General features: G+C 34.0%; 1 long non-coding RNA gene across 1 annotated transcript; it reads right to left on the minus strand.

The window, feature by feature from the left end:
* Positions 1 to 10605: 10605 nt before the first annotated feature.
* Positions 10606 to 14736, minus strand: LOC134256360 (uncharacterized). Its single transcript, XR_009989711.1, has 4 exons — positions 14656 to 14736; positions 13017 to 13101; positions 11208 to 11358; positions 10606 to 10716 (listed from the first exon to the last, which is right to left on the minus strand). It is a non-coding gene; the product is annotated as an uncharacterized LOC134256360 (long non-coding RNA).
* Between the last annotated feature and the right edge of the window lie 696 nt (positions 14737 to 15432).

Consider the following 15432-nt stretch of genomic DNA (forward strand, 5'->3'; position numbering starts at 1 on the left):
CTGCCTGAAGTCTGGCAAATATACCATTGGTTTTCAGGGTTGATGATTTGATATTTTGGGTCTCCATTTCAATAACTGAAAATAGAAAATATTATAACCTGTAGTTTTTTTTAAGGTCTAAATGACTTTTTAATATTAATATAGTCATTTATATGAAATTTTTTTTGGTAGAGTCTTGTAAGATTTTTCTCTCTTTATCTCCTTGGTAACTTGTTTTCTAATTAATATGTTAACCACATTATAAAAAGAACATGGAGGGATAAGCAAAGACATATGCAATCATTATGACATGTTGTAAAAACAAACAATTCTGACTTAACCTGCATTTAGGGTTTATGCACTTGGAATATTTTAAAACCATTTAGAACAAAATAAGCAAATGAACCAAATTTTTAATATACAGTGGGTCATTTTTCAGTACCTTTCATATATAAATAAATAAAATGAAGTCAAGATCCACTCTTTCCAAAATTCATGCTTATATAACATACTTTTTTTTAGCTAATTAAAGGTCTTGCCATTTCAATATGTGAATTTCACAGTATTTAAGTACTGTATTGTCAATTTTGCTTGCATACTCAGGTACATGTAGTGCATAAATTCAAAGTGCAATTTCAATACGGTGGACCTTCAGATATCCGGACGCCAGATATCCGGATTCTTCAGTATCCGGACGATTTTTCATCGGAACAAAATTTTTAAATGTTATTTTGTCTTGTTTAATTGCTGATTCAGATATCTGGATGCTGCACATATCCAGACAAATTGACTGGGAACTAATCGTCCAGATAAATGAGGGTCCACTGTACACAAACCAGTATTAAAATGTTATGTACATATTTTACTTTTATCTGAACTGTGTAGAACTAAATGCGTAATTAGTCAAAAAAGTATATTGTATCTTACCTTCAGTTTCTTGTAATTCCAGTAAGTCAATTGCAAACAAGCTTCTTCTTCTTTAAAATGCAGTTTCAGAATAGGAGAACACGGTGGGCAATAGAGATTATAATTCCTTTTCTTAATCACATGGATCCCAAAGCACATATATATCATATAACTTGACTCCAAATAAACCGTACTGATCTCTCAGAACTCTTTCAAGTTTGAAACATAAATATTTGATAACATCTTAATTGACCTGCCTCAGATGGTAAAGGGAAACAAAAGCAACTCTATCATAGACTATGTCTCTTGATGATAATTTGTCATCATTTAGAGAAGTACCAACTTGCCTCAATGAAAAATGGTTAACTTATCTTTACAATATCAGTTATTTCATCAGATTTTTAAAAATGTTTAAAATAAATTGAATGAAAATTATTGCACATATACAAATCACTAATTTTGGTACATTAATTTTTGAAGTGTTACAAGTTCAATTTTATTAAGGAAAATCAGCAAAATAACATCACTATAAACGCTAACAGATCCATATCTGACTAATGCATTAAAATGTTTTTTAATCTTATAAATAAACAATTCGTTCAAGTAAAAATCATGTCTACTCACCAAGTCATAGTTCTTTGTCTTCCTTTTCCATGTTCTCTTCAAAGTTCTTGATTTCTTTTCAGTAAGCACTAAATTTACGTGACAAAATCCAGGCAAAAATGTGCAAATAAATGCTATGTGTAAAAAATCCTTGTCATAGCTTTTTGTTTTCCATTTATGTGTTCTGTTCAAATTTTTTGAGCTCTTTTCAGTAGCACTGAATTCATATGTGACAAAATCCAGGCAAAAATGCACCAATAACAGTTTAAGGAAAAAAATCCTTGTCCAACTTTCTGCATCAAAAGACTGTAATCAAGTCAATAGGGAATTCTTGCATCTCCTTTCCAAAGGTTTATAAAATAATTAATCCTATGGGAATCTTCAACATTGATAGTGTGAAAGGGTAAAATTATTTGTGCTTAATGCCATGTTACACTGTCACATCAAATAAATTCTTTTCTTCAGAAGTTGGCTAATTAGAGAAAGTAATCAATTATTTTTTTTTTAGTATTAATTCATTTATTTATTGCTGTCAAAAACCATATGCATGGTACAAGAGGTACATATATTTACTATAATTATAGACGAGCAGAAATTACAGGACAGACAGTGTCAAAAATTTTGGAGATAAATATACACACTTTTCATAAGAATTCTAGATCAGTACTTGTCATAAAAAATTGCAGAATTTTATATCTGAATGTGTAAAATATTTCTGCAACAAAAATTTTTTGAATACTACATAGTGCATTACATTCCAGTAAATAAAGAAATTAGTCTGATTTTTATTACATAAAATGCACACACTTTCGTTTTTTTTTTCAACATATAATTCCATCTACCCATCTAAATTGGAAGATAAGAAGGTTACTTGTTCTGAATTTTAAAAAGATATTTCTAATTAAGAAATTTTAAGTATTGAAAGTGTTGTCAAAATCTTTGTGTGCATATTTAATAAAACATTCCACTTAAGTTTTTAATTCACCAACGCCAAAAGAAAATCAAAAGAGATCTGCATGCTAGCCAGAAGAAAAAAAAATTAACTAAATTTTCTTGGTGAAATAGTTGACTTAGTCTATTTTTCACATGTCATTCATTAAGACATATAACTAAGACAAAACATAAAAATCTTAAGTAAATATAGCATTATGACATATTAATTTGTGGTAGTAAAAAAGATGATCATTTAGCATTATGACATATTAATTTGTGGTAGTAAAAAAGATGATCATGATTAAAAGAGTGACCAATCATTTCCAGAGCCTTCTTTCTTTTTCATTCATTCATAATACCCAGTAATACTATTTCTTTTACCAACAAAATTTTCTGACATAAGCTATTAATTCTAATTAAGAGGCTTCATATTCCCAAGAGATGATCAGAGAGCCCCTCACACTGAACTCATTAATATCTCTCTAATTTGACATTGCGATTTTCTGTTATCAAAACTCTCCTTGACCAGTGCTTGATAATTACACCCATGGGAGTGGTGGAATTTCTCTTATAACAATACATTTGTTGTAAAGTATATGATGAAAAAATAAGTATTTTCTTGATTTCATAATTTTAATTAGGATACAGCAACACTCTTACATATTTGGGTCTCTGTAATTTGATAATAATTGAAGCAAAGTTTTTTTTAAAATAAATTTAAATTAAAGGTCACAGTGACCTTAAAATATGTCGCGACACACCTTCTACCTAAAATGCATAAACTGGCCAAGTTTGATGACTCTGAGTCTAATAGTTTTCTAGTTTTGGACCGGAAAGGGTTTTTCCTTATTTGGCCATAACTTCTTAATTAAAGGTCAGAGCGACCTACTTTTTCTGTGCGACACACCTTCTACCCAAGACGCATCAGATGACAAAGTTTGATAATCCTAGGTCTAATAGTATTAAAGTTATGAGCCGGAAACGAAAAAGCTAACAGACAGACGGACAGACGGACGGACACGAAGCCTATAACATAATACGTCCCGTCTCAAGACGGGCGTATAAAAACCATTGCACTTTCCTATGTAACTTGTGAGCCAACTTATACTGATATCAGACAAAAACTGTACAAGGATTAGCGTTTTAAAGGAATTTCACAGAAAATTTTATTTTTAGAAACCATGGCAACACCGTTCATCGAAATCGAAAACCGTTGCACTTTTCTATGTATCTTAATGAAATCTACTTGTGTGCTAAGTTATATTGATATCAGACCAAAACTGTAGAAGGAGTAGCGTTTTAAAGGAATTTCACAGAAAATTCGATTTTTAGTAACCATAGAAACACAGTTCATCGGAATCAAAAACAGATATATTATTCTATGTATCATAGTGTAGTCTACTTGTGTGCCAAGTAATATTGAAATCAGACTAAAATTGTAGGAGGAGGACAGACAGACAGACGGACGGACGCCGGACGCATTACTATCGCATAAGCTCTTCTGGTCTCTGACCAGTAGAGCTAAAAATGACCAAGATCATCATCACTATTCTCACGTCCATGATTATCGATCCACAGAATGGCTTCGGCCGAGTGATTTTTTTTTTATTCACGTGACATTTTGCGCGGCAACTATTCTTGTTTTACGTAATACATACGTAAAGATCAATTAAAGATCCTTTGATTTTCATTTTTTAAATATTTATATGGCTTGATTAATTGACTTTTTCCAGTTTGTTCTAAATTAAATACGCATATATGTAGTACAAAACACAAAATTGCTACATAATCATACATATCTTGGCCTGAACCCTCCCCCCTCTTTCCTTCATCGCTCTTTAATCACATTGGCCCGTATACATTTTAGAGTTTTGTAAATGATTTTATTACAATATGTCAAAAATCTGACACGTATTTTTTTCTATCAACAAGTTCTTATGTAAATTTAAATTAAACAAAATCTTTCTCTCTCTCTTTCTCTTTATTTCATAACAAGTGTTGAATTTATGATACTGTGTACATCATACAATTTTAATTGGCCATCAAGTTTCTACCAAAAGTTTTATGTTAAAGCATATATGTAGGCCTTTCAACTGCCGCTAGGGGTCGGTGTTATGAACGATAACTCACAGCTAAAACTTGTTTAGAGCAGACTTGGGGTATCTAACTGTTTACACGCAAGGCAGTTTTTAGAATTTCCCAAGTGTTTCTTTGCTCTCAGTACACTTTCGCTTCCACACGATATCTGTAGAACCATTTGAGCTATTGCAATGAAATTTAAAATAACAACTCCCTGTGGCATAACGAAGACTTCTACTGATTTTGAAGTCAAAAGGTCAAAGTTCAAGGTCGTAAATGTATACATTTTGTCCGTGTGTAACACTATCATTTCCGGGCGATATTTCAAAAAGATTTTGAGCTTATGCAATGTAATTTTTTATACCAAAACTCCCTAGGACCTCTCTCACCCCTGTCAAAGTGCCCCGCTCCGTTTGTTTTATTAGTATTTATAGTATTACATGTCGCTATGTTTACCACAGGGGCATGCGGAGATTCATTGCGTATAAAACATGTTCTCGGCGGACTTTATGTTCTTCTATTAGAACTGTTTAATAAAGGCTAATTAAATCAAACACCATGGATTGTGACAATATCGAGCATGAATATATACATGTATGTGACTTTACTTCTGCATTTCTACTTCACGATACACAAAGCGCCTCCGCGGTCTAGTGGTATGTCTCCCGCTTCACAAATGAGAGGTCCCGGGATCGAATCTCGGATAATCCTTTTTTTTTTTTTTCTTTTTTTTTAAAGATAGTATTTAGCATGTGAAAAAAAAAATGAAGTTATAAAATCACCATTACGGTGTGATAAATATTCCATATAAAAAGAATCTTCTATACACATAATAAAGAATAAGCAATCAAATCTCTATACGCATATTGCGTTAAACAATATACAATCAATCATTATAAGCATATTGATATACATGTATTTTATTTGCATCAGTATACATGTATACATTTAATAATTCTACAAATTCAGTCAGATGGATCCGAATTTTTCCCTAAGCGGGGGACACGAATTCTCTGAATTAGCTTGTTTTTTTTATTGTAGAAGAAATAACGCCACAAAATATGCAGCACATAATAGACGCACCGCAACAACAGAGGAGCCATCATCCCAACCACTTGATGAGGAATTAGAGGCGATTGACGAACTAATAAATTGCATACAGGCAGATTTGGCACAGACGACTTTCCTCATAACATATGTTAAAGATTATGGGAGAAAAAACTGTAGACGGAGAATACCGCTCGAAACTCTATCATGAGATATAACTGTTCATTATATCATATGTCCTATGTATTGGGTTATTTCACCCTATCTGTTGGATTGCATGATCCGTTTGCACCATAATTCTTGTTTGTCATACGGATTACCGAGTCGTAAATGTTCTATGGCTACATTATCATTGGATTTTAGTTTTTTTTCTTCTTTTTTCAATTACTAGAAGTTATTGAAATAATATATTTACATGTAGGTTTATTTGTTTAGTTCAGTCGTTTGACCACTTGTGAATCACAGGCCTGATGAATGGATGATATATCCTTCTTCTTTCCCCAAGAATCCGAGAATTTGTACTAAATACATTTTTTTTCTGAAATACACGACCTTATATACCGTATAGGGTATCTCCAAATCTTACCAGGGGATCGTTTCACAAAAGCATCGCAAATGACGTACTACTTAGCGAGTTACGACGAACTTAGGTGGTACCTACGCACTACGATACGACCGTTTCACGAAAGGTACTCTCGTAGAATATGCGCAACTTACGAAGAACTTAATTTTACCGGAAGTTCAATAAAATGCCAGAAAAAGCTGTAAATAAAGTCAAAAAAGAGAGAAAAAAGAATTTTTCAGCAAGGGAAGTTGAAATTTCGGTGGAGGAGGTGGAGAAAAACCGTTCAATTTTGTTTGCCTCCCACAAAGATGTTAACACTAACCAACGGAAAAACAAATGTTGGAAAGATATTTGCTCGTTGTAAGTAGGTGAAGTTTTGTATAGAAGTCTCAAAGTATATAGTTATCGATTTGTTTCATGTCTAAAACTAGTTTTCAAACACAGTTTATATAAATTTCCCCAAAAGGAGGGTTGGGGTATGCATATTAGGCCTAGGTAATATGCATAGACCTACGATTCCCTATGTTTTGAGAGTGTATGATAATCAAGTGCTTCATGTATCATATGTTAGACAAAGAACCATCCTACCTTGACAAAAATATGGAATATTCATTTAAATCTATCTCAAATTTAAATAAAAAGGGAGTTCCGACTTCCGAGTAAGATCTAACTCTAAGCCTAGGCCTAGCATTGGGTTTCCCTTTGATGCTGACAATGCTTTATATTAGGCCTAATAGACATAATACACGCAAAGTTCTAATCATTTTCACTCACCTCAAGTCTTTAGATGTAATTTTCTCCATAAATACAACAATTATCTTTTATTCTTGAGGCTTTATCAAATTGTCTACATGTTTACAAAAATGTATCATGTCCTTGACCTTTTTTTATAGGCACGTCATAAAATAATCTCGAATCAATCAATAAAACATTCAAGGAGTGAATAAAAACTTTTATTCATGATAATACTCTACCAACATGATATCACTTTCTTAAAAAGTTTTATGAAAGAGGGAAGCGATCTTTATTCTTTTTATAAAGTAAAATGCCTTTATTTCGGGCAAAATTCAACTGGAAAAAGAAGGATATGGAAATAACGAACAGTATTCAATCTCAACGTCCATTAAACAAATATACAAATTAAGAGCAGAGCAAACACGGACCTCCGAAATATCAGAGGGAAAAAATTCCGTGGTCAATTCAGTGTATAAATAATGGACTAACAATTTGTATGAAAAACGTCAGTCAGCATTTCATTCAATGATAAATTGTATTTGCAGACAAGGTCATTGTATCGACCATAGAATTTACAAAATGATGACTTTAAAAAAAAATGTGGAGGATCTATAGTTTTTAGTCAGTAGGAAGTAGTTGCTATGCTAAAGAAAATAATTCTTTTGTAAATTGTAGGCTAGATTTAGACATGATTTAATCATATTAATAAATATACTACGATTTTGAATTATAAGTAATCAACAAACAAAATTTCCATTAACTACATTACATAAATTTTAAAAGACTTGTAACAACTTTTAATAAATGGTGTGTTCAACAGTTTTACAGGATACCAATCCGTCATCTACATAGAAGCTCTCTCTGATAAGGTTCTGTACATCTTGGTCAGCAGTTTCTACAACTTTGCGGAATCCGTAATTGGCCACTGCTGGCGATGCAGTATTGCCGAATACATGTCTAGTCATTTGGTAATCAACAAGGGGTTGATTGAAGTCTTTTTTTTTTTGGTGCAATATAAAACGCAAATAACATCGTTGTTCTTCTGGTACTTTGAAGTTATAAAACATATGTTGTACGTCCATGGTGATGGCTACCTTTTCCTGACGGAATCGAAGAAGGATACCAACGAGACTGTTCAGCAAGTCAGGTCCTTGAAGAAGCACAGAATTCAATGACACATCTTGATATTTTGCCGACGAATCAAACACCACACGAATGCTCTCAGGTTTCTTCGGATGGAATACAGCGAACATAGGTAAATACCATTGCTCAACATTAACAGGTAGTTTGGGAGCCAATTCTGCATGTTCATTCTGTAGAAGCTTCTCTACGAATTCGATGACTTGTTTTTTCTTTTCTGTGTTAAGGCGCAAGTTGGGATCAAACGACTTGGTTCAATGCAGGGCCATTGACGGGTTGTCTGGTAGAGGTTGTCTACCCTCCCGAAAGGGGTGATGGCGCTTCCAAAAATCCGTCGCTAGATCTATGAAAACTTGACTCCATGAAGTGAAGAAACTTCTTGTTTTTTATTGAGAGGCCTGGTTTCTCATCACACGGTAGACGTGTAAAAATGTCACATTCTTTCACCAAGATCTCACTTTCACATGGATTCAAATGTGTGGCTCTTCCACTTGACAATATGGAGGTCTTCAAAACATTCACAGTCTCAGGTTGATGGATCTTACCGAGGCAAACGTTCCCAATTATCACCCAGCCGAGCTGCAGTTTTTGACCTAAAGGTAAGACATCTGTTCCTATTCTTTCATCCAATACATGGTGTGCTGTTATTAGATTGCGACCAATCAAAAGTTCAATATTGACACTCTCATCAGTCTCAAGAATACATTTCTCAATATCCTCTAAGTGTGAATATCCTCGCGCAACAGCTTTAGATGGAATCTCGTTCCTGTTGTCAGGTATCTCATCACATTCAATGAGGCTTGGTAATGTGAGAGTACATGATCGATCTAGTGAGCTAGCGCACTACATATCCCGATGCTTTCCGTCCAGATGTAACAGATCTCCCTGTACATGTTGATAGCACATATTCTGTCTCTGGGCCACGTATGTTGAAAGCATTAAAAATGATGTTTCTCATGAAACCTACCAAAAAAGGAATCAGTCTGAAATTGCATCAGATAAAATCGTTGTCAGACAAATGGGAGGGCATCGAAGAAACGATGAAAAAGCACGAGAAGGGGATTGGCACCTGGGTTATAACGTGTATGTAACCGTAAAGGAATGGAACCCGTGCGTGGACATCCGGCAATACTGGTGGCACCAAAGCAAAGTGAGATCGTGCCAACAAAGAAAGGACTTTGTTTGAGACCGGAGGAATATCGCACTTTAAAGTCGAACTGGGAAAACATCGAAAAAAGTCTACCGGAACTAGAGACACCGGCAGCACGAGACATTGAGCTGAAGGACATGAGAACCGTAAGGATAGATACGGACGAGGAGGAGGAGTGCGAAGAGGTGCAGCTACGACCTGCGTGGAGGAAAAGAATAAAGAGTAAGTTCATGACTAATATCAGTAAAAGTAGTGAATACGTTACATTTAGTAATGTATGTTTTGATATTTTTTTTGTGTTTGTGTATATTTGTTTGTTTTTTCTTCTCCGATGACGAAAGATCAGTACGTGACCAGGGAGGAACGAAGTCACTAAAGTCACAAAACAAAGTTCCAGGAAGGACTCTGATTGTGTAAATTCATCTTCATAAAAATTTTGTAAACATTGTTCAGGGAGGAACGAAGTCATTAAAGTCACAAAACAAAGTTCCAGGAAGGACTCTGATTGTGTAAATTCATCCTCATAACAATCACTGGGTGAGAAAAGTGGTTTCCCATCACGGGAAACTTTATGGAAACCACATGGAAACCTCAAGTTTACATCATGTTTCCCAGTGGTTTCCGTAGCGGATGCTAGGTTATTCCGCCAAGTTTCCGTGACACGGAAACCCCCTACGCTCCGATTCCATAAGGTATCCCGAACCACGGAAACCTCTGTAAACCTGAAGTTTCCCGAACATCCATGTAGTTTCCCGTAATGGGAAACCTGAAGATTCCACTGGTTTCCAGAATTAGGAAACCATATGGAATCGGAGCGTAGGGGGTTTCCGTGGAATGGAAACTTGGTGGAATCTTTAGGTTTCCTTTTACGGGAAACTACATGGAAGCTCGGGAAACCTCACGATTCCTTAAGTTTCCTTGACTCAGGAAACCACATGGAATCGGAGCGTAGTGGTTTCCGTGGAATGGAAACTTGATGGAATCTTTAGGTTTCCTTATACGGGAAACTACATGGAAGCTCTGGAAACCTCACCATTCCTAAAGTTTCCTTGACTCAGGAAACCATATGGAATCGGAGCGTAGTGGTTTCCATGGAATGGAAACTTTATGGAATCTTAAGGTTTTCTTTTATGGGAAACTACATGGAAGCTCGTGAAACCTTATGATTCCTGAAGTTTCCTTGACTCAGAAAACTATATGGAACTTGTGTGGCGGAAACTTGGTGGAATTATCTGGAGTCCCATTCCTGGTGGAAATTACTGGGAAACTTCAAGATTCCCTAACTTTTCTAAAGGAAGCAATGTGAAATAATGCGTATTCTTTTAAAAATCTATCAAAAAAAATTTATAACATGTAAAAGAAAAAAAAAAGAAAAAAAGCATAACCATTTTATATGTTTAATAATTCATTTGATGTACAAAAACTGTAACTGAATTTTTCAATGATATCAATATATTAAATAAATTCATATATCTTAGATAAACAATGGAACAGTCTTTCACATTTAAGTCCATTCATAAGGGTCATTAAGTACTTCTTTCAACATCAGTTTCCTGGTTTTCTTCAAGTCACCTATGATCTGCAATATTCATAAAAAATTATTATATGATGTCAGAATTATAATGCTTGAATATAACTTAGAAATCTGAAAGATCAGTCAATGTCCTTTAATATACCAATATCAATAATTACTTTCCATGACCATGATACATATGATTTCAGCATTTAATGTATCTCTTTAATATTAAATGCTTTATGATAAGTGAAAAAATTAACATAATATAAATAATGTTTTCAGCCTTATTATGTCATTGAGAATATATTACTACATGTATCTCATACTAAGAACCCTGCTTTAAGTTTGATTAGTTTGAGAGAAAACATACCCTTTATAATAACAAAAATATTAGAGAGAGATTTTTTTTTTAATTTTGATATTCGACCTAGAAATTGGATGAAGATCATTGCAGACCCTCCACCCCATTGCACAAAAGCTAGATTACACCAGGGGAGAAATATACTCTGGACTACGGTTTTAAATAAAGATATACAGTAGATTTTGATACTGACCTTTGACCTAGAAAATTAGTCCAAGGTCACTCTTCATCCTCTATCCACAGGCTCTCTGTAGTTTAAGTTTGAGAGAGAAATATGCACAGAACAAGTGATTTCAGATGGAGTGATGGGTAGACACTGTCTTAGGGCATCCACAGAACAGGACCTAAAAATAATGCAATATATATGTATTACAGTATATATACACATGTACTTGTATGTTAATGATTTATCATATGCTGCATTGGACACATATGATTTTATCATGGTTTAAGTATACATGTATCTTATGAGTATTTTCATACAGGTATTGCATGTATGCTCAGTTTAATTAAGAAATAAATAACAAGTTTATAAACTTCAATGGGAGAGATACCACAAATGTATATATAAACAAGTAATTTAATTTTTTTTTTACATATATTGAGTCTTTTATTGACCAACATTATTTACATCCATTCATCATGTTCATGAATTGGCTGATCAAAATTCAGTCAGTTTTAGATCTATATGATATACCATAAAGGACTTTCACATTTACAAAAGTTATTCCCCTTCGCAGGGTCGATCTGGGGTCAACCGGCTGAAGACGCTGTTTTCCCTCTTTAACCGTATCAACTTTGAGGGACAATATCTTAGAAATAAAATCTGTATGAACATATTCATTATGATTTTCATGTTGCCCCCATAATCTGGCAATACAGATACAGATCGTAATTGTCCAATATTTTTGAAGATTGAAAATATTAACAAGTAACTTACAAAAGGACAAAGTGGGGAAAATGAGCGATATACCGACAATTGGAAGAAACTCTTAGGAATGTGAAATTTGTCTATTGGTGATGACAATTCCTGTTTTAATGTCACTGAAAAATTAAGAGACATTAAAAATTTAATCCCTATTGTCATACACGCATGCTGTTTTTTCATCCATATAACCTTTTAGTATCATAAAATTTACCAAAATTTAACACTTCAAATAATTTCATTGAATATCTATAAAATAAAAGAAACTCTAAAAACTTAGTGACTTGCAGAAATTATTCCTTGAAGAGAAAAAAATCTCTTCGTCCAAGAAAAGATAACTCACTCGGATGACAATAGGGTAGTAGCCGAGGCCTTCAGATTGCACTCGGAGGGCCTCGGGTACTACCCTATTGTCATCCGAGTGAGTTATCTTTTCTTGGGTGAAGAGATTCACATTGTGCAGAAAGCAGGGATTTTCGTTAGATAAAAGCTATATTTGATGGAAATATTTGGAATATTTTAGCCTGGATAAGTACTAGGACATCATTTTTGCTAGTTCATTTCAGGATTTTTGTAACTTTTCTCAAGTAAGTTGTTTTTTGACTTAGTTTAAAAATCGTGTGCTACTTTCGATTCTTCCCTTGTGTATTATTATATGTGAAGTAGAGAACAGAGTGGGTAAGATGCCCCTGTGATTAAAGTAGAACTCTTTAGTTTGCAGTTTTTAGAGCTTCCTTAAAGTAATCAAAATACTGACCAGCAAGAAATCAGTTAATTAGCATTTTCTTTTTTTCATTCAAATTTTTGGAGAGATCTCAAGAGTTTTTTCCTGTTCAATTCAGGTTCAAGACGACAAAGTTTTATTGAAGTGTATGTATTAGAGAACTGATTGTATGTCAATCATAGCAATACACACATAACATAGAGGGGGCAAATTGTTTCAGCCCTAGCTTTTACATACAACTTCTTGTAGCTCACAGCTGATATACCACAGTTCAGTATTTAAATAAAATTTAAAATCTTTTTTTTTCAGGCAATTGTCATATACATACTAATCATGAATAAATTACCACTTACCAAATGACCACATCCTGAATCATCATACATTTTCTATGATTTTATCTCACTGGTTTTCTTTTAAAGTCACACAGTTTTCTTCTCTCTGAAATGATAAATTATGTCCAGGTACTATTGCATTCTAATTCAAACTAATTATGTAATAGCATTAGCAACAACCGGGATGGAAGAAAAAATAACAAGAAGTCTCTGTCGAGGCTGTAGCTCTACTGGTTTGTACTTATCAAAAACTGATGCACAGAATTAGGTATCTTAGTATAGTCTACTTGTGTGCCAAGTTATATTGAAATCAGACTAAAATTTAAGGAGGATTAGTGTTTGCAGATAGACGGACAGACAGACAGACGGACGGACGCATTACTATCGCATAAGCTCTTCTGGTCTCTGACAAGTAGAGCTAAAAACAAGATGCGCTTGTGAAACACAGCAACAGAGTTCGAAAATGCAATTTTTTTTAGCATACAGGTCACAGTCAAGATCACATAATCATTGTCCTTGTTGCCATTTGAAAGCACTTCATTAGTGGAGTATGCATACTAAATATGAAGTCACTTTCTCATATAGTTCTAAAGTTATGGTGAAGGTTTAAGTTGACAACAGACCCTCAGACAGACACACAGATATACAGTTATAGCAAAAGTTTGAACATTATAACTTGTTATACACACAGCCACTTCGAGGTATCAAGGGTAAAATTCACAGCACAGCTGGACTGCATTTTGACTTTGGGGGATCAAGGGTTTCAAGAGATCAGGAGTTCGAGAAATCAAGAGCAAATCTGCTTAGTTACATAGTGAAAAAATCGGGACCAGAGACTCACTTCAAGCGATCAAGAACTTCCAAGAAATCGAAGTTCAAGCCATCAAGAGGCCTTACCTGTATATACATGATATAAGAAGCATGTTATTATTTGCAATTTTGACCTAATGACAGCTAAATCTGTTCAGTAAGACAATACCGTGTACATGTATGTAAGTAGTTTTATTGTGCATGATTATTTACTTATTTTCTTGATCTTCTCAACTTGAAGTGTTCTGTATTTTATTACCAAGTTTGTAATAAACATAATGTAACACACGCTTTTCCACATCACATCCTGTATCAGACCTTCGACCAATATCAGCCCTAGGGCCTCTGTCCCTCTGGCTGATATTGGTGTCTCGGGCTAGGATGTAATTAGAAAAGAGTATGTATTATTCGCTATACATTGACCTACTCAGGTCAATAATTGTGAAAAAAACTGATAATTCAAGCTGATGATTCATTTGCATTTCTTGACATTCCATCAATATTAATTCACTATTAGGCTTTTCTTTTTTTTTACATCTTCATCCTAACAGGTTAGACATTACAAAAAAATCTTTTGAGCAGTAAACTATTTCAATAAACAATAAAACAAACCTAATCTCTTCAGAAAAGTGGACAGGCTTTTACCTACATTCACTTTTTTATGTATATTTTTCCTCCATATCATCGTCATGCATATGATTAAGGGTTATGCTATTCGCTACAATCTATTCCAACTGTTCTGATGAGGATATCCTTCATGAATAATCGGATAAGCTGAGATTGAAGACACTTTTTGTAAAAATATCGATGCTTTTATCAAAGTTTTGAACCAAAAATATTTAATTTATACCTTGCCATAAGTCGTAAGTTTCAAAAAACAAGAGTTGGCTATCCGAAAAGTCAGAAAACACATGTATTCAAACCGGATGTTCTGCAGTATGAATTTAACTACGAAACCATGCTCGGTGTAACTATTATCATCCGGATAATTTGAGCGGGGTTAAAAATATTTTTTTAAATTTCGAAAAGTATTCATTTGTATATAGAGAGAGAACATACATATGGAGCATACATTTTAATAAACATGATAAAAGGCGAAACGTTGTCATTTTACAACATACAGCATGCACATGCACGGTGCCTTTGGGGCCTCCATAATCTAAGTTATGCTATATCACTGTCTCAATTTTTTTTCTCTCTCTCTTTCTCTCTGCAATATATACACATAACAATTTAAAACTTAGGTATCCAACTTTTCAAAATGGCGTCAGAACAAAAGTTGCCTCCGATAGTGAAGATTTGTTGTTGCCAAATATTACAACTATTTACCGTAAAAAGTTAACAAAAATATACGTACACTAATCCTTCATTGTTGGCCATTGCATTTATCACAGTCTTAAAGACACTGGGTGGTGAAACCATCTTAACTTTTCACATTTACCAGCTGCTTACACCTTCTTCTTCGTCTTTCTCGATCCTCCAAATATGGCGCCTCGGGAAATTGACCAATGAAATAAAGCGCCTACAGAGCGATGCAGGATGGGAAATATAAACTGTTTACATTCACTATGATTAAGTGTGATAATGAGATCTTATATTAGAATTTAATTAAGTTTTCCACTTTTCA

This window comes from Saccostrea cucullata, unplaced genomic scaffold (genome assembly GCF_032062105.1).
Source record: "Saccostrea cucullata isolate Sc308-1 unplaced genomic scaffold, CSIRO_AGI_Scuc_v1 ctg5696, whole genome shotgun sequence".
NCBI lineage: Eukaryota > Metazoa > Mollusca > Bivalvia > Ostreida > Ostreidae > Saccostrea > Saccostrea cuccullata.